Raw genomic sequence first — 20,372 nt, forward strand, 5'->3', positions numbered from 1 at the left:
TTATTCTTTTAGATGAAAAGTGACTGGACTTTGAATGCAGACAGTACAGAAGGACTAGGAGGAAAATGAATGATTTAAGCATTTTTGCAGAAATGAATATATGGATTTGCCAAATGATTAGCCATTTCGATTGAGAGAAAGATAAGAGATGAAGATAAAGAGAAAATTTTGAGGTTGAGTTCCTGCAATTATGAGATGTCATATGCTAAAACAGAAGGTAGGAAAAGGAGGAGGCCTGCACCAGGCTTTGACTAAAGACACTACTAACCTCTTATAGTGGCACTCAACTAAGGCAGCACATCAAGATACCAGGAAGAATCTTGCCTGTGTTAAATGCAGACAATTAGGCAGATACAAAGAATCTGAAAGCTTATGGGTAAAATCCTTTAATTTTTAATAATGAAAAGTGTTCAACCTCTTCATTGAGGATCAATTCAAGAATTTAATTCTTCTCTTTTCCCTTTACATACCTGATTCCTGAGTAGATAAATAAAATCTAATTTGAATCTGGGAGTGTTTCTCTCTTAAAAGGCAACATTGCTGGTACAAAGCTTCCAGGAGAAGGAACAAAATGTATTACAAACAGGAGTAGCATGGGGCACTTATTTGTTAATGCTTTATGATCTTTTCTTTCTCTATTAATTTATGAATATAATGTGCTTGGGTTGATAGTACTCCCCTCTATTCCTAAAATGATAAAAGAACTGTATATATTTAGGGGTTTGAGTGATTTGAACTACAGTCTAGTTGAAAGTGGCATGGGAAGCCAAGCATACATAAGGCAAGAATTAAAGTATTTTCTATACATATATTTTTAAAATTTGTATAATGTTTTCTCTTACTGTTATATTTTTAAGGTCTTAAGGAAAAAGCTAAGAAGTAAGAGACCAAGAAGAATATTTTCCTATTGATAAAGTTTAGGCAAAAATAGTCTGTTTAGGGAAAGTATAGCCCATCCCAGTGTTTAATACAAATTATATTTTAGGGCTCAGATTCTGCCTATGAATAAAGAAGAAATTTTCTAAAATATACGCTATAAGCCAAATCCTATTCTAAACACTTTACACGTACAGGTATTTACATTTCTGAAAATCGTAATTTTCTTCAAACACATGCACAGAAACAGAGTTCATAGAAAAAGAATGTAGATAGAGTGGACCATTTAAAACATTTGAAACTTTGAAACCTATACACTAACAAAAGGTAGTTAGATTGAACTTGATATATAATCAAGAAAAATTAAAAGATATTTTAATTTACAAATAAAGAAATATCATGGTAAATATAACATTTTATAGTTTTAAAAAGCTGACTGTAGATCAATGAGGGTATTTGGAAAGGAAGGGTCTACTGATTTATGAGGAAAAGAAATAATGTAAAGATGCTGGAGAGAATTGAGAAATTTTAAGACAAAAATTATATATATATATATATATATATATATATATATATATAGCCAAACTGATCCAGGGAGGGAAAATGTAGTGAATTTGTTTAATCTTACATTATTGTGCCTTTAATTAAGCTGTATTTATATAATGCAAAATATAAAGTGAAAGAATCATGTATAACTCAATACGTTTTCCTATTTACACATAGAATGTATTCACATAAAATATAGTAACTTAACTGATCATATTTTGTATCTTGATATCTTGGTCAGTCCTCATAATAACTCTATAAAGTAATTTCTCTAATTATCTATATTTCAGTGAGGAGAAAATTTGGGAAATGAAAAGTTATGTCTTTTCTGAGAGAACTCAGTTTTAAGATTAGAAGCATGAATGTTTGGCTCCAGAATCCGTGCATTTAACTGTAACATAAAGCCACCAGTTAAGGGAGTTGGCAGCATCTTTGCAAAACTACTTTAGGGTTCAAGAATTCAGGATATCACTCTCTTTAAAGAATTCAATAAAAAATAAAGCTAAACAGTTGGAAATAATTCAAGAAGATTTTGATTTAGTGAAGTTGAATTGTCTGAGAAACATTTAGTATATGTTCAATGGGATCTTACTGTGAATACATAGACAGTAGTTTGCATTTAGGTGAGAGTCAGGGTTCAGGGTAGAGATGAAAGCATCAACCATAAAGATGTAGTGATAGAAACTGAGAATGTGATTGGTCTTAGAATAGCTTTGTGTGTGCTCAGTAGCTTAGTCATGTCTGACTCTTTGTGACCCTATGGACTGTAGCCCTCCAGGTTCCTCTGTTCATGGGATTTTTCAGGCAAGACTATTGGAGTGGATTGCCATTTCCTACTCCATAGAGTAGTTTTAGATACGAGAAACATAACCTGAGATAGAAATACGAAAATATCTGAAGTTAATATTTAAGGTATTAGTATATCTTGATACACAGTGACAGTAAAGTAGATAAAAGAAAAATATCCAGAAGTGAAAGAGAAAAATGAGATAATAAATGGTTACCAATATTTTAAAAATATTCAATTTTTGAAATTAATCCAGAATAAGTCTCTATTAATATAATAGTATAACAAAAGAATAAATAATTTTAAATGGAGGACAAGGTAGAAAAGGAGATTGAAGATATGAATATTATAAATGTTTTCAGAATAATAAAGAATTAAATAAATTGGTAACTGAATGACCTAAGTTGATATGCCTACACAGTTCACATTACCTTCCTTGGAATCCTATGTTTCAACACACCCTGTGAATACTAATAAAAAATCATCAACATTTTGGCCATAGTAGTTTGGACCTGGTGTGACATCTGACCTGGGAAAAACCAATATATAGGAAAACCAAGCCAACCCTCTTCCTAGGAAATTTAGCTCTGCTTTTAACAATTGAATTGTTAGATCTGGGAGCTAAAATCTCATGAAGAATTACTTAAGTAAATATTTGCTACTGGATATTTAAGCTATAAACAAAATGTTTAAGAGCCTTTTAATATAGATTCTGTTGTACCCACCTGCCAATGCAGGAGATGTTAGAACAACGTGGTGTGACTCAGGAGAAGCGGCCCTGGTGCAGGAGGCGTGAGGTAGGAACTGTAGCCTTGTCACTGCTGTGAATGAGCTAAGTGACCCTTAGATTTATTTGGATCACAGCTTTCTGAAATACAAATTATAATCTATTTCACCTCCCTGGGGTTTTGAGTTCTATAGATTAGAAAAATATAATTTTTTACAGTTGTGATTTGTGCATGGTTTTGAATTTATGATGCTTTAATAAAACTTGCTAAATAAAAATTCCTATAATAACTTTGCGGAAAAAAAAAGAAATCCAGAACACTTAGATCCATATGCAAGCTTAAAGTCCTACAGAACCAGAGACCATGAAGATAGGATAACGATAAATATTCAGAAGAAAAAAATCTGTTGTTTTAAGGCACAGAAAGAACAGACAGTTGCCTGATGATTCTCTATTCACCATGCCAGATAGCTTCAGTTACTACAGTTGGGTATGATAGACTCTCCTGTGTTCTTGCAATGCTATTTCAATTTAAACTAGTTTAAGTGCTTCTGTTACTTGTCATAGACATTCATTCAGTGAAGCTAATTTAGATATGTGAAATTTATGTCCTGTTCACAGACACAGAATCAAGGATCTTAAGTTTTCTTTTCCAATTTTGTTACACCCTGTGAACAATCCTTTTTCTCATCCCTTATTTTTCACCTTTCATACAGTTTCTCTTTTTCCTAGAATATTCTTTCTATGTAACTCTGTCCTTTTCAAACATTGGACTATGATGTAACATTTACTTCCTGGAAAGAAGAAAGGTCGATGTTCAGAAGGGCCCTGATATTGCTGTTAAGTCACTTCAGTCATGTCTGACTCTGTGTGACACCATACACGGCAGCCCACCAGGCTCCTCTGTCCCTGGGATTCTCCAGGCAAGAACACTGGAGTGGGTTTCCATTTCCTTCTCCAATGCACGAAAGTGAAAAGTGAAAGTGAAGTTGCTCAGTCATGCCCAACTCTTAGCGACCTCATGGACTGAAGCCTACCAGGCTCCTCCATCCATGGGATTTTCCAGGCAAGAGTACTGGAGTGGGGTGCTATTGCCTTCTCCAATATTGCTGGTGTATAAATGTAAAGACTTATTTGCTTCCTGGAAAGAATAAGAAAGGAAAGGTGCCACATCTAAGTATGTGATATGTTCTTCTTCATTTGGATTTAAATCTTTACCAGAATCTGCAATTTCAGGATTTGCATGTAGAAAAATGAGGAAGTGAAACATACATGGGTTTTCCTAAAAACAAATTTTAAGAGACAACTGAGATAAATAGTTTTCTTTGTTTCATATACCACTCAGGAGAGAGATGCTTGAAAATAAAGCCTTTAATTTAAAAAAAAAAGAAGAAAAAAAAAGCAGTATGATTTCTGTTAGAAAGATTTCTCTTAGCTGTGTCTCTATTATAAACATGCGATGCTCAGTATTGCACTTTGTCAATTTTGGTGATCAGTGGATCACAATCTTAGCATCCAACACAATTTGATTTTTATCTTAACCTTATTCCTGTTTGTATGTTAACAGAATGAACTCACCAACTTTCTTCATAAAAATATATTATGTTTAAGCTTTTTCACAGGACTTTATTTCCATGAAATACATCTAAGAAACAAATGGAGAAGAAATAATCAGAAAATAGATCCCTCATATATATTTTTTTCAAAGTATTATATTTCAACAGTGGGGTTGTCCATCTCAGAGCTATTCCAGTGGCCTCCTTACAAGAGGGCAACAGCAGTCCTTTAAGTGAAATAGCTCATGCTGAAAAGTTTCCCTAACTGTTCATTTATAAGTGGCTTTCCAGCCGGCTCAGTGGTAAAGAATCCCCCTGCCAAAGCAAGAGACAATGCCAGAGATGTAGGTTTGATCTCTGGGTAGGGAAGAGCCCCTGGAGAAGGAAATGGCCATTTCAATATTCTTACATGGAAATTTTATTGGATAGAGGAGCCTGGTGGGCTACAGTCCATGGAGTCAAAAAGACTCGGACATGACTGAGCACGCATACACATGCACTCATGTTCATATAGAGGGATTCACCTACAGTCTACAAATGTACCAAATATTGAAGTCAGTAGGATCATTCTCTTGCAGTTTCACATTTCATCTCACATTTTCTCTGACATCATTTCTTTGGCTTTGAGATTGTTTAGATTTTGGTTTTATCTTCTGACATCTACTACTAGGCTGAGTCTAGAGCTTTTGAAAATGAGTCGCTCAGTCATGTCCAACTCTTTGCAACCCCATGGACTGTAGCCCATCAGGCTCCTCTGTCCATGGAATTCTCCAGGCAAGAATAGTGGAGTGAGTTGCCATACCCTCCTCCAGGGGATCTTCCCAACCCAGGGATCGAACCCAGGTTTCCCACATTGCAGGCAGATTCCCAACTGAGCCACCAGAGAAGCCCAAGAATACCGCAGTGGGTAGCTTATCCCTTCTCCAGGGGATCTTCCCAACTGAGGAATCAAACCAGGGTCTCCTACATCACAGGTGGATTCCATACCAACTGAGCTACCCCTCTCTTTTAGATCCCTTTAACTATTCTCCCCTCAACTCACCACATTCTGATGGCTTTGGTGTATTGTGTCTGGTAATAGACAAATTCTCCTCTTGTTTTAATCTCCAAACTCACACAACCATATTCAGTATTTCTAGCTTCTCCAATAAGAGAGTGACCAATTTTCCTACAAACTGTAGCCTCATCTTTGACATTTCTCCTTCAGCTGCACTCTTTCTCCACAGGCAGCAAGAACACATGAGTTCTAAAAGCAGAGAAAATGGTTATTTCAAGAAGCAAGGCACATGCTACACTAACTTCGGTCATGTACTGAACTTTGCCTGTAAACAAATACAGTGTTCAATCAGTACTCAAATAATGTTATCTCCTTTTGACTAAGCGAATTATTTCAAACTAAAATAGTAATAGTATCATTATAAGTATCATCCCCTGTGTGCATCACATACTATAAAACATTAAAGCCTTGCAACTACCCTATGACTTAGATATTATTGTATTATAATCTCCATTTCCAGATGAGGAAACTGAAGCATAGTGAGATTCAGTTATGTATCAAAAGCTAGTTAGTTAATAGTGGAGCTATAGTTTGGACTTAAGCAGTAGAGCTTCAGATGATTTTTCCAGTTGCCAGTTCTTCCTAAAATTGATGAAGAAGGCAGCATCCAGATCACAGAGAAGATGGTGAAAAAGTAGAGTGTATATAGCGAGGAGGTCATAGTTCTGGGGAAGGAGTGGGGCTTTTAATATTTGCTTCCTTTCCTAGTTATGAAATGGACTGATTGAGTGCAAGTGGAATACTCCAGCAGCTTCTTGATTACAAATATTTAGGCATGTGCACCCCTCAGTGGGCTTCCCTGGTAGCATGGCTGGTAAAGAACCACCTGCAATGCAGGAGACCCCAGTTTGATTCCTGGGTCGGGAAGATTCCCTAGAGATGGGATACACTACCCAGTCCAGTATTCTTGGATTTCTCTGGTGGTTCAGACAGTATAGAATCCATCTGCAATGTGGGAGACATAGGTTCAATCCCTGGGTTGGGAAGATCTCCTGAAGGAGGGCATGGCAACACATTCAAGTATTCTTGGCTGGAGAATCCCTGTGGACGGAGGAGCCTAGTGAGCTATAGTCCCTGGGGTCACAAAGGGTTGGACATGACTGAGGGACTAAGCACACAGCATACCCCTCAATTGTGTGTGCTCAGTCATGTCTGACTTTTTGTGACCCCCTGGACTGTAGCCCACCAGGCTCTTCTGTCTATGAGATTTTACAGGCAAGAATACTAGAGTGGGTTCCCACTTCCTTCTCCTTGGGATCTTCTCCACTCCGGGATTTAACTCCTGTATCTTGTGTCTCTTTCATTGGCATGCAGATTCTTTACCACTGAGCCACCTGGGAAGTCCGACATCTCAATTATTTGGAAGATCAAGTTCATGGACTGTTTCTCTCATCACACTGAATGGTAGAGATTCAGAATTGATGAAGTACCTATAGAAAGTGCAAGAGTACTTAAGAGGATTTGGAAGTTTTAATAGTCACAAGATTAAAATAAATAGAACAGCATGCTATCTGGATTTGTAATAGGGAAGAGTGTCCCCAGCTTTTGGTGCTGAAATACCAGAAGGAAAATCAAACCTTGGGAATGTTCAAAGACAGGAAAGATGGGCAGGCAAGATCCTGGAACTTAAATGCCAAAATAAAAGCAGGATCATGTCCAGGCAGGATCATGTCCAGGTTTTCCAGGTGACTCAGTATTAAAGAATCTCCCTCAAACCAGGAGACAGTGATTCAATCCCTGCATCAGGAATTTCCCCTGGAGAAGGAAACAGCAATCCACTCCAGTATTCTTGCCTGGGAAACCCCATGGATAGAGGCGCCTGGCGGTATGGTCACATATGGTCACAAAGAGTCTGAGGCAACCTAGAGACTAAGCAGCAAAAGTATGTCCAGGCACAGATATTAGTTTGCCCCAGCTGTGCACCCCAGGCCTAAAAGAATAAGTGTAATAATTAGGGCTTGTAAGGGAATCTGAGGTCAAAGAGTGTAGGAATATATAAAAGCTAGGTTTACAGTAGGCAAAAGTTTGATGAGAATATTATGGCATGAATTCTTCTAAAGAACTAAAGCTTCAATTCTCAAAGAGAAATCTCTTAAAATCTTAAAGCTGAAGCAATTCTTTACTTTAACAACCAAACATTGGCACTTTTGAGAGTGAAAGGGTATGTTGTTAATAATTACACCAGATAGTGACATAAATTGGACTGTTCCAGGTGAACTGAGACATATGATCACCTTACTTAAGGGCATAGTTATATGAGCAAGTTTATGTTCCAGTTTATTCCCAAAGTGATATAAAAGTTTGAAATAAGTAAAACAAATCCAAGCTAATGACTGCAGTATCTGAATTCCAGCTCTAGCTTGGTCACTAGCTTGATGTGCAGACATTGACAGGTCACATAATTTTTCCAAGACTTTCTTTGTTTTCCCTCTTCCCAGATCTACTTACACTACTAAGTTTAGAGTTCTACAGAGATGCAACTGAGAAAAAGTTCTGAATGATAAATAAGATTCCATAAACCTACTGTCATGGTAGGTGCAACCAGCTGCTGTCTGCATGGATAGTTTTAGGGCTACCAGGCAGATTCCTTTATCTTCTGAAATACCATTCCCACTCTATATGAGACATCATATTAAAAAATTAAGGAATTTTTTGAAAAAAAAATTGGACAGAATTCATGCTAAGGATTTTCACTTGCACATGTATTATATACATCTTGATCTATATAATGTTGGCTTCTCTTTGGAAAGGGCTTCCTTGATAGCTCAGTTAGAAAAGAATCCACCTACAGTGCTAGAGACCCTGGTTGAATTCCTGGGTTGGGATTTCTGGAGGGATACCCACTCCAGTATTCTTGGGCTTCCCTTGTGGCTCAGCTGATAAAGAATCCACATGCAATGTGAGAGACCTGGGTTCAATCCCTGGGTTGGGAAGATCCCCTGGAGGAGAGAAAGGCTACCCACTCCAGTATTCTGGCCTGGAGAATTCCATGAACTGTGTAGTCCATGGGGTCGCAGAGTTGGATATGACTAAGCAACTTTCACTTTCACTTCACTTCTCTTTTGTAAGGAATATTCATTTTGGAATTGCGTTTTAAAGGAAAACTAGACTAGGAGCCCCAGGTGTCCCCACAGGAGGCCAACAGGGTCTAATATATGAAGTGTTATAAGCTAAAGACAAATTGTTCACACACCAGTATGACTGAAAGTCGTTTTATATCTAGAGATGTTGAAACCAAGATGTAACCAATGTTCTTGTACTCATGTCACCATCCGAGTGTTTTGAAGAGGGAACTGTTAATTGAATCAGCAAATTGTCTTGTCCATATAGCTTGGAATGTTTAGTCTGACAGGCATTTTCATCTGCCTGAAGAAGCTGACTGGTTGATCTGGCATTGCATAGAAGCAGCTTAACATCAGTGATGTGGATGTGGCAGGAGAAATTGGAGTTGATTGATGGTATTCACTAAGTGAAGGGCATTGATGATTGAGTCCTGAAATATCAAATCTCAGAACCTTCACTTGATGGTCTCAGTTCTTTAGGTCTTTATATCAACTAGGTCCTAGAGTAGAGATTCTCAGTGAAAACATTAAATATACAGAGTGCTGAGAATAGTTTAGGACATGCCTTATTTACTTTATTATTCAGTTCAGTTCAGTCGCTGTCTTGTCTGACTCTTTGCGACCCCATGAATCACAGCACACCAGGCCTCCCTGTCCATCACCAACTCCTGGAGTTCCCTCAGACTCATGTCCATCGAGTCAGTGATGCCATCCAGCCATCTCATCCTCTGTTGTCCCCTTCTCCTCCTGCCCCCAATCCCTCCCAGGATCAGAGTCTTTTCCAGTGAATCAACTCTTTTCATGAGGAGGCCAAAGTATTGGAGTTTCAGCTTTAGCATCAGTCCTTCCAATGAACACCCAGGACTGATCTCCTATAGAATGGGCTGGTTGGATCTCCTTGAGGTCAAAGGGACTATCAAGAGTCTTCTCCAACACCACAGTTCAAAAGCATCCATTCTTCAGGGCTCAGCCTTCTTCACAGTCCAACTCTCACATTCATACATGACCACTGGAAAAACCATAGCCTTGACTAGACAGACCTTTGATGGCAAAGTAATATCTCTGCTTCTCAATATGCTGTCTAGGTTGGTCATAACTTTCCTTCCAAGGAGTCTTTTCATTTCATGGCCGCAGTCACCATCTATAGTGATTTTGGAGCCCAGAAAAATAAAGTCTTACACTGTTTCCACTGTTTCCCCATCTATTTCCCATGAAGTGATGGGACCAGATGGCATGATCTTAGTTTTCTGAATGTTGAGCTTTAAGCCAACCTTTTCACTCTCCTCTTTCACTTTCACCAAGAGGCTTTTTAGTTCCTCTTCACTTTCTGCCATAAGGGTGGTGTCATCTGCATATCTGAAGTTATTGATATTTCTCCCGGCAATCTTGATTCCAGCTTGTGCTTCTTCCAGCCCAGCATTTCTCATGATGTACTCTGCATATAGTTAAATAAGCAGGGTGACAATACACAGCCTTGACGGACTCCTTTTCCTATTTGGAACCAGTCTGTTGTTCCATGTCCAGTTCTAACTGTTGCTTCCTGACCTGCATATAGGTTTCTCAAGAGGCAGGTCAGGTGCTCTGGTATTTCCATCTCCTTCAGAATTTTCCACAGTATATTGTGATCCACACAGTCAAAGGCTTTGGCATAGTCAATAAAGCAGAAATAGATGTTTTTCTGGAACTCTCTTGCTTTTTCGGTGATCCAGCAGATGTTGGCAATTTGATCTCTGATTCCTCTGAATTTTCTAAAGAAGTGACATGAAGTCGCTCAGTCATGTCCGACTCTTTGACACCATGGACTGTAGCCCACCAGGCTCCTCCATCCATGAGATTCTCCAGGGAAGAATACTGGAGTGAGTTGCCATTTCATTCTTCATGGGATCTTCCTGACCCAGGAATCGAACCCGGGTTTCCTGCTTTGTAGGCAGACACTTTACCATCTAAGGTACCAGGGAACCAGCTTGATATTAGTACTAGTTAAAACACATCCATGCATACTTAGGTGCTTCAGTCGCATCTGACTCTTTGTGACCCTATGGACTGTAGCCCACCAGTCTCCTTTGTGCATGGGATTCTGCAGGCAAGAATACTGGAGTGGGTTGCCATTTCCTCCTCCAGGGATCTTTCTGACCCAGGGACTGATTCTGCATCCCATGCCTCCTGCATTGGCAAGTGGATTCTTTACCACTAGCACCACCTGCGAAGCTCAGGTAAAACCCTGAAATGTGCAAATGACTCACTATTTTCACTGTAATTAAGTCTGATTCAAGTTATTTCTTGTAAAAGATCAGTGTGTTCTCTTTAATACTACTATTCTTTCTTGAGAGAGTGGAAAGCTCATAATCTTTTTCAGTCCATGTAAGAATTTCTAAGGTGCAGACATGTTAAATCCCTCTACCTTAGACTTAAGAACTTACACTGTGTGGTGTATCTTAAATCACATTATCACAGTTTTCACAAGTTGCCTTCTGTGAATGTAGCTGGTTTAAGTCTTTCTTAAACTTATAATGCTTGGACTTCAATATGATATGAACCAGTGGAGCATTGGAACAAGGAGAGAAAAGAATGTAAAATGTGATTCTGAGTGAGGAAACAAGTGGTGCCTGCCTTCAATAAGAGGCACGAAAAGACAAATTGCTCCTTTCTATAATCTCCCTCTAGAATGGCAAAATGCCCATCACAGGAGTGGGCTTCAGGATGCATACATGTGTAGATACACATAAACACACACACGCAAATGCACACATGCAGTAGTCCTTTCTATCTACACTTGTGTGCAAGTCCGTGTGTGTTTCCTATTGAAATGTACTAAGGAAAAAAATACAGTGATAAGTAAAGAAAGAAATGTGAAACATTATAAGGCAGGCCACCTTTTATTCTGTCAAATCCCCACTTTCTTGCTGTGAGATTGTTCTTTGAGGTATTTTGCTTTCTTAACATAGATTAGCTCTCACCTAAATCCTTCACAGTGCATTTAGAACTAAATAAACCATTAATATGTTCATCTATGTGAAATGTTCCCTTCACTGCTACCTCTGGCAGTCATTTAACTGAATTTGATATGGAGAACACATTGACATTGTAAAGGTTAATGATCTGATGATTAACAATACTCATTTTCAGAAAATGGCTTTAGTCATTGTTTCATAGAACAGGGGAAAACAATTTATTTGGTAGTCTCCAATGTCTGGGGGAATTTTTTTTTTTTAATCCTAAAAGCAGAATGGTGGTATCATTGTCCTCAAAAACATAAGAGTGCTAGCAAATATTAGGCAAAGTGGCTTCTATTGTGTGTCTTCTGTAGGTTGGCACAGAAGCGTTAAATGTGGCAAGAAGGCTTTCCCTGATATAAGCACAGCCCTGAAGCACATAAGTGGAAATCATCCAACCAGGTTAGACAGAACTTGGTATCAAGAATGTGGTGACAGGTGGTATGAGGAGACTAGAGTCTGGATTTGCAAAGTGAGATCTATCAGGCAGATGGATCAAGGCAATGCAAGAGCTAGGAAGAAGCAATATTTGGAGTTTCTTATGCTAGGCAAGCAGTGCATTAGGATCATAAGTAAAAACTGTGAAAAGGTAAATCCTAGACAAATGTTAGAGGACTTAAGTTTTTTTTTTAAATTTTATTTTATTTTTAAACTTTACATAATTGTATTAGTTTTGCCAAATATCAAAATGAATCCATCACAGGTATACATGTACTCCTCATGAGTGTTCATTTTTAAGAAATGCAGAATCTTTATTAATACTTGAGTTCAATATAAGAGATCAGTTTCACTGCCATCTTTTATTAAGTGCGTCCTGTGTGCCAAATTAGGAACATTTTCTGCATCTTGTTGTATATTCTTTACAAATTCATAAGGTGTATATTGTCAACCTCACATTACAGATGCAATAACCAAAACAGAGCAGGGCAGTGCCTTACCTAAGCTTGCACAGCTACTAAGTGGCAGATTGCCTACTCAGATACTACAGGTTTTGATAACAAAGGATGAGCACAAAATCCCCATTTAATAGCACTATGTGCTACTTCTATGCTACTTTCATCATTGTTGATATTGTCACTGTCATAACAACAATGAAACCATTATCAGCATCAACCTCATCTTTATTATAAGAGATACTTTTCCCTGACTTTTCCCCCCTCCGTGAATCCCAATTTTGATAGTTATCCAAAGATAATCTTCCTCACCAAGAACCACAGCTATTAAAATTATATCTAAATTGACCTAAGAAACTTCATATGCCTTCACAGCTTCCAGGTATGAAAACCAAAGCTCTCAGGTGAGAATGAGGTTCTAAGTAATAAACAACAGATAAGAAGACTGTAGGACAATGAAGAGAATATATTTCTGGAGCTAAGAACCTGAGGCCATGTTGCTGGGACAAAAACCAAGGGACATCCAGTGCAAAATAAAGGACAGATGGATCAGGCTGCAAGCTAAGCCTCTCACTATAGTTGTACCTAAAGCACAAATAAGACTTGAGTCACCTCCAGGGATGCCAACTGAGGCAGAAGGAGGTGGGCAGAGATGCTTGCTGCTGCTAAGTCACTTCAGTCGTGTCCGACTCTGTGTGGCCCCATAGACGGCAGCCCACCAGGCTCCCCCATCCCTGGGATTCTCCAGGCAAGAATACTGGAGTGGGTTGCCATTTCCTTTTCCAATGCATAAAAGTGAAAAGTGAAAATTGAACGTGAAGTCGTTCAGTTGTGTCCGACTCTTAGCGACCCCATGGACTACAGCCTACCAGGCTCCCCCATCCATGGGAGTTTTCAGGAAAGAGTACTTGAGTGGGTTGCCATTGCTTAGGCTTCTCCAATCTCCCCATCCTCACTAGCAAACTCTCATCACTGCTCATTGGCTGAACTTAGCAGGAAACCAGGACTTCCCTGGTGGCTCAGCAGTGAAGAATCCACCTGCAATTCAGGGTTGATCCCTGGGTTGGGGAGATCTCCTGGAGGAAGAAATGGCAACCCACACCAGCATTCTTGCCTGAGAAATCCTGTGGACAGAGGAGGATGGCGGGCTTTAGCCCATAGGGTCACAGAGTCTCAAACATGACTGAGCAACTAAACAACAGCAAGATGTCAGCTCCCAGAGGAACCTGGGAAATTAAACGTGCAGGGTTACCCATTTGCCCCAGTAAGTGAGGCAAAGAAAGGGTAAGGAGTGGATCTGAATACAGACAGGGTAATGCATGGCAAAATGATCCATCTTCAAATGATGGCCATTTATCTCTTTAAGGGAGTTTCCCAGGTGGCACTAGTGGTAAGGAACCCACCTGCCAATGCAGGAGACTTAAGAGACCTGGAATCGATCCCTCGATAGGGAAGATCCCCTGCAGGAGGGCATGGTAGCTCACTCCAGTATTCTTGCCTGGAGAATTCCATGGACAGCGGAGCCTAATGAGCTATGGTCTATAGGGTTACAAAGAGTCAGACACAACTGAAGTGACTTAGTACATGTGCCCGTATCTCTTTCAGGAGGAGGTAATAACCTGTATATTTATCTCCTATCACTGCTTTAAATTACTTCTAGTTTCTTATCTCACCATTCTGGAGGCCAGGCCTCTGAAATGGTCTCACTGGACTAAAAATCAGAATGCTGGCAGGTCTACATTCCTTTCTGGAGGCTCCATAGGAGAATCATTTTTGTTTCCTGCTGTCTAGAGATTGTCTACATTCATGGTTTTACAGCCCCCTACTTTCTTCAAAGTCAGCAGATCTCCTTCCTACTGTCTGACTTCCTACTTATCTATCTTCCCTTTAAAGATGTTTTACGGACCCTCGCAGTCAAGGACTCTAGGGATTACACTGGGGCCACCTGGACAATACATGATTAGCTACTTAGCAACCTTAATTCCATCTTCTACCTTAATTCCTCTTTGCCATGTGAAGTCATATACTTTAGGTTCTGGGAATGAGGGCATGGACAATCTTGGGGGTTGGGGCCATCATTCTGCTTAGCACATAGCCTGTCCTTTCAACTGCACCACTTCAAATATAATGTCTGATTCTGATAATAATTCCCTGTGCTAATTTCATGCAATACAGTAACAGACAGGCAGAAAACTCATTTTATTAATATTGATGAAATTCAACTGAATCTGGTCAAGGGCCTCACCAAATCTTCAGTGGCATTTTATTACCTACATTTTGGCTGCTTGGAGATTATACTCTTTTTTTTTTTTCTCTCAAAATTTTCATTGTTCTAGACAGCTCGACATACCCTTATGACTGACTTCTGTTTAAGCAAAATATCATTATTCTAAATACCAAGATTGAATAAAATGAATACTTCCTTTCTTAATAAACATAGATAATTGCATATCAGTAAAACAAATTCAGTTCAGTTCAGTTCAGTTGCTCAGTCGTGTCCGACTCCTTGCAACCCCATGAATTGCAACACTCCAGGCCTCCCTGTCCATCACCAACTCCCAGAGATCACTCAGACTCAGGTCCATCAAGTCAGTGATGCCATCCAGCCATCTCATCCTCTGTCGTCCCCTTCTCCTCCTGCCCCCAATCCCTCCCAGCATCAGAGTCTTTTCCAATGAGTCAACTCTTCTCATGAGGTGGCCAAAATATTGGAGTTTCAGCTTTAGCATCAGTCCTTCCAAAGAAATCCCAGGGCTTATCTCTTTCAGAATGGACTGGTTGGATCTCCTTATAGGCCAAGGGACTCTCAAGAGTTCTCCAACACCACAGTTCAAAAGCATCAATTCTTCAGCGCTCAGTTTTCTTCACAGTCCAACTCTCACATCCATACATGATCACAGGAAAAACCATAGCCTTGACTAGACAGACCTTTGTTGGCAAAGTAATATCTCTGCTTTTGAATATGCTATGTAGGTTGGTCATAACTTTTATTCCAAGGAGTAAGCATCTTTTAATTTCATGGCTGCAGTCACCATCTGCAGTGATTTTGGAGCCCCAAAACATAAAGTCTGACACTGTTTCCACTGTTTGCCCATCTATTTCCCATGAAGTGATGGGACCAGATACCATGATCTTTGTTTTCTGAATGTTGAGCTTTAAGCCAACCTTTTTACTCTCCTCTTTCACCTTCATCAAGAGGCTTTTTAGTTCCTCTTCACTTTCTGCCATAAGAGTGGTGTCATCTGCATATCTGAGGTTATTGATATTTCTCCCAGCAATCTTGATTCCAGCTTGTGCTTCTTCCAGCCCAGCATTTCTCATGATGTACTCTGCACATAAGTTAAATAAGCAGGGTGACAATACACAGCCTTGACATACTCCTTTTCCTATTTGGAACCAGTCTGTTGTTCCATGTCCAGTTCTAACTGTTGCTTCCTGACCTGCATATAGGTTTCTCAAGAAGCAGGTCAGGTGGTCTGGTATTCCCATCTCTTTCAGAATTTTCCACAGTATATTGTGATCCACACAGTCAAAGGCTTTTGCATAGTCAATAAAGCAGAAATAGATGTTTTTGTGGAACTCTCTTGCTTTTTTGGTGATCCAGCAGATGTTGGCAATTTGATCTCTGGTTCCTCTGCCTTTTCCAAAACCAGCTTGAACATCTGGAAGTTCATGGTTCATGTATTGCTGAAGCCTGGCTTGGAGAATTTTGAGCATTACTTTACTAGTATGTGAGATGAGTGCAATTGTACGGTAGTTAAAAAATTAGTTCAACCCAAATGGATTTTATTTTATTTGTTGATCACTGTTGTTCAATTGTTTGGACAAGTATTCTGGAGCTGAAAGCAGCTATTTCTGAGAACTAACTTACACTCTGGGGTCTAATCTAGGGTCCTTTCCTTGAAAGAAGCTTCTAAGTTTTAGTCTTTGAAATCCTGGCCTCTTCCCTAGAGAACTGATTCTTAGATAAACAAATTTTTGAGTAGCTATGTATCTATGAGGCACAGAGAATTACCATTTGTCTCTTCAAACTGTCTTTTGGTCATATACTTTTTTCTGATAATTCAATTGATTGGTAACTAGACAGACACTTTGACAGTGATGCATAAATATAGAGACAAGTAATGTGACATATTTATTCAGTTTATCAAATAATGTTAAAGAATATGATAACCTACTGAAATACTGAAATGCTTAGTTTTATTTTTATGAAACCTAAAGAAATTCATATGTTTTGAATTTAATTTGATTTGATTATAGAATATACTTGATGCATTATACATTCTATCATACATTCAAACACATATAACATATAAATTGGGAGAGCAATCTATTGATTTGTAAAAAGCATATTCAACTACCTGTATTAAAATACTACTTTTTAAACTTTCTATCTCTGTGACTTTGGGTAAGGTATTTAACATTTCTGTGTTTACATATGCTTTCTTACATGTTAAATGAAGAAAAATGCTGCTAACTCATTTCATAACATCAATATTGTGATAAAAATAAGTTAATGTATGCAAAGCATTTAGAGAAATGCCTTTCGATGATAAAAACTACCTGTCTTCAGTGTTAGAATTATTGTCTGATAACTATTTAATTTTTAATTTTATTTTTTTAATCAAATTGATTGATCATTAAAGATTACAAAGCTCTTTTACAAACACCTGGGTAAAGAGAGTGACCCATTATTCTGTGTGTATGAACTTTTCTGTAAACACAGAATTTAGGGTTGGTCATGTTCTGTCTGCAAGACTCTCTTTGAAGACATACTCTTCCTTAAATTAACACCTTAAAATCTTTCCATTTCCTGAAAATCTCTTTATTTTCTAGCAGGATATTTGGTGTTAGGCAAAGTCATCCTTCTCATGTAGCTAGACACACTCTAAAATAATGAAGAATGCCACAGTATAAAGAGAGATACATTTTAGAATTGATCAGGAGAACTAGAAACACAGTGTAAATACAGGGCTTAGCAGTAGCCCTGATTCTCAGAGGAAATGTGGGTTGCTTTTATGAGTATACTTAAGGGATACAGATCAATGCTTCTATCTCTTTAAATATTTTCCCTGACACACCCACAATAGTGCCTCAGGTTCCACCCTTAAAACTTCTGTGATTTTTAATCTATGACAACAGTTAGAATACTTCTCATTGTTGAAATGCTTGTTAAAGGAATACATTTTTTTTTTTTTTTTTAATTTCAGCCAACAGCTCTGGGACTTACATTGTAGACAGCTTGGGCATAGTCTTGTGGCAACTGGATAAGCTTGAGGAATTGGAGAGATGTTTAAGGCCAAAACACAGAATTAGATGGACAAGTTTTGAAAAAAGACTTTCAAAGAACAGCTACAACTCACTTTCCAATACTCGTTAGGGCAGGTATCCAACGGAAGGAAATAAAACCTTATTTCCATAGTGGAATTAACAGCTTCATACCTCAAGTGTGGACCCAAAAGTGTGAACACACTTGAAGCTCTTGGACACAGTATTATTAAGTTTTATTATTATTTCCATATTATGATAAAATGTTAATCTCTTTAACTGAGCAGAGAGTTACCTTTCTTTGTTTCTCTGCATACTTCATGAATGTTGTTGTTTAGTTACTAAGTCATGTCTGACTCTTTGTGACCCCATGGACTGCAGCATGCCAGGCTTCTCTGTCCTTCACCATCTTTCAGAGTTTGCTCAAATTGATGTCCATTGAGTCACTGATGCTAATTGTCTCATCCTCTGCTGGCCTCTTAACACCATAATTCAAAAGCATCAATTCTTCAGTGCTCAGCCTTCTTTTTGGTCCAACTCTCACATCCATACATGACCACTGGAAAAAACCATAGCTTTGACTATATGGACCTAATTTCATGAATAAAGGATACTGAAGCGATAAGATTAAATAAATAAATCATAACTAATAATAAAAAATTATGAATAAAATAAAGGGTTTCTAGCTGATCAAAAGCTATGTTGGCAAGAAAGATTTATTAAGCAATTTTAGACAGTTTGTGGAAACTTACTCTGTGCTACCCTAAGGTCAACACTAGTGCATCATTTATATCACTTGTTTATTTCAGCAATATGATGGGTCATTTTACTAGTACCTCTATTTTATAGGCAACAAAATTAAAAGTGTGGACAGTTAAGCAAATTGCTTATGTTCAGACTAGTAACATGGTAGAAGTCATACGTATTCATGTTTTAAAGTTTGTGATTTATCACTTTGTGTGTGTGTGTGTGTGTGTGTGTGTTTAACTGAAATTTTAGACTCTTTTGTCTAACTCACTCCTCCTCCTCAGAATGAGAAACAGCTTTACCCATAACTGTTCAACAGGTTCTTTTCTTCCCTCATTACCTGCAACCTCTGTCTTAAAAATCTCCACTCAAAAAGCAGTGTAAAAGAATAATAATGACAGTTGAAGACATTACTTTTCCCAAGCCATGTTTGTTTCAATAGTCATCTCAGCCTTAAGAAAAAATAACTTCCGATTTGGTTAATTTGGGTATTGAGTTGGGGGGCTTCCCTTGTAGATGTCCCCAGTATGCTCCCCACACTGTCTGAAATGTGGTTCTTTTCTGTCTGGGTTTGGCTTTATCTTCTCTGCCACTCTAATATTCCTCTTTGGGGTTGGACTATACCATTTTCTAGCAACATTCTTTCATCTTGATAAATACTCCTGCTTCTCATCAGTTGTTCCTCGGCTTTCTCACAACATAAGATCTTTGCAGAACACAATGTTATCAATTGGATCCTAGCAAAGTGACATTACCAAATGGACATTTTAAAAATGGGTGTGAATCAATGGTTGCATTTATAAGCACACAATCAAGAAGATAAATAGGATACACACATATTAAAATTAAGTTTCCATTCCAAAAAATAAAATAAACTCCCTAAAGTGAAAATGAAAGTCACTCATTTGTGTCCACCTCATTGCAACTCAGGCCAGAATACTGGGATGGGTAGCCTCTCCCTTCTCCAGGGGATCAAAACCCCCTATGTCCATTGTAATTAAATTAGAACCTTGTGAAAGTGAGGCCTTGGCATAAATAGAATTCTAAGCTCCCCTGGTGATGGCAACATGGAGGCAGGACTGAGCATCATTGTGTATAACTTTAATCCCAGATTCCTAATGATCTTTAAAAAATTTTTGCACCCCATTCTTGAAATATCTATCAACAGCTTGCACCAGAACAGAAATACATTTGTTAATTTGGTGGCTATAGCGAAGAAGCTGTTAAGTGGTCAGGGTAAGGTCCATCCAGGGTAGGCAGTGGTGATATCAGACTTTTATTGTTCTTACTTAAGACTCTGATTTATGTAGTCATTCAAGTCACTTAAAAAGAAGTCAGCAGGAAAAGCACATATGTAAAGTTGCTCCTTAGGAGGATAAAGCAAAGGGCAGGGGGTGAAACAGGAGGTAAGGGATCCCAGGTCTTAGGAAAGTAGGTGAGTCCAAAACAATGTGATGAGGTCAGTAACAGTGAGGTTACACCTTCCACCTACACTCAACATCTGCCCTATGAAAAATATTCTGAGTAAATAGACTTGTCTTTGCCTCTTGGCTGAAATTAAAGTATAATAAGAAGAAAATCTCCCAGAAGTGGTTTCCTAGCCTACAGGCGCATTGTAATCACTGCGGAGCTTACAAAAATCCCCATGCCCAGACCGAACTGCATGCTAATTAAATCAGAATGGCTGAGGTGGGGGCTCTGGAATCAGTGCTCTGCAAGTGATTCCAAAATTGCATTCATTATAGAATCACTCTGCTAATAATTGTTTTTCAGAGAAAAATGTAAACATTTCTATCTTTTGCTTGTATTTGGCCAGGACTGGAGATTCAAAGAGGATGTTCCCATTCTTCCCTTCACCAT

Source organism: Bos indicus x Bos taurus, chromosome 11 (genome assembly GCF_003369695.1).
Source record: "Bos indicus x Bos taurus breed Angus x Brahman F1 hybrid chromosome 11, Bos_hybrid_MaternalHap_v2.0, whole genome shotgun sequence".
Lineage (NCBI taxonomy): Eukaryota > Metazoa > Chordata > Mammalia > Artiodactyla > Bovidae > Bos > Bos indicus x Bos taurus.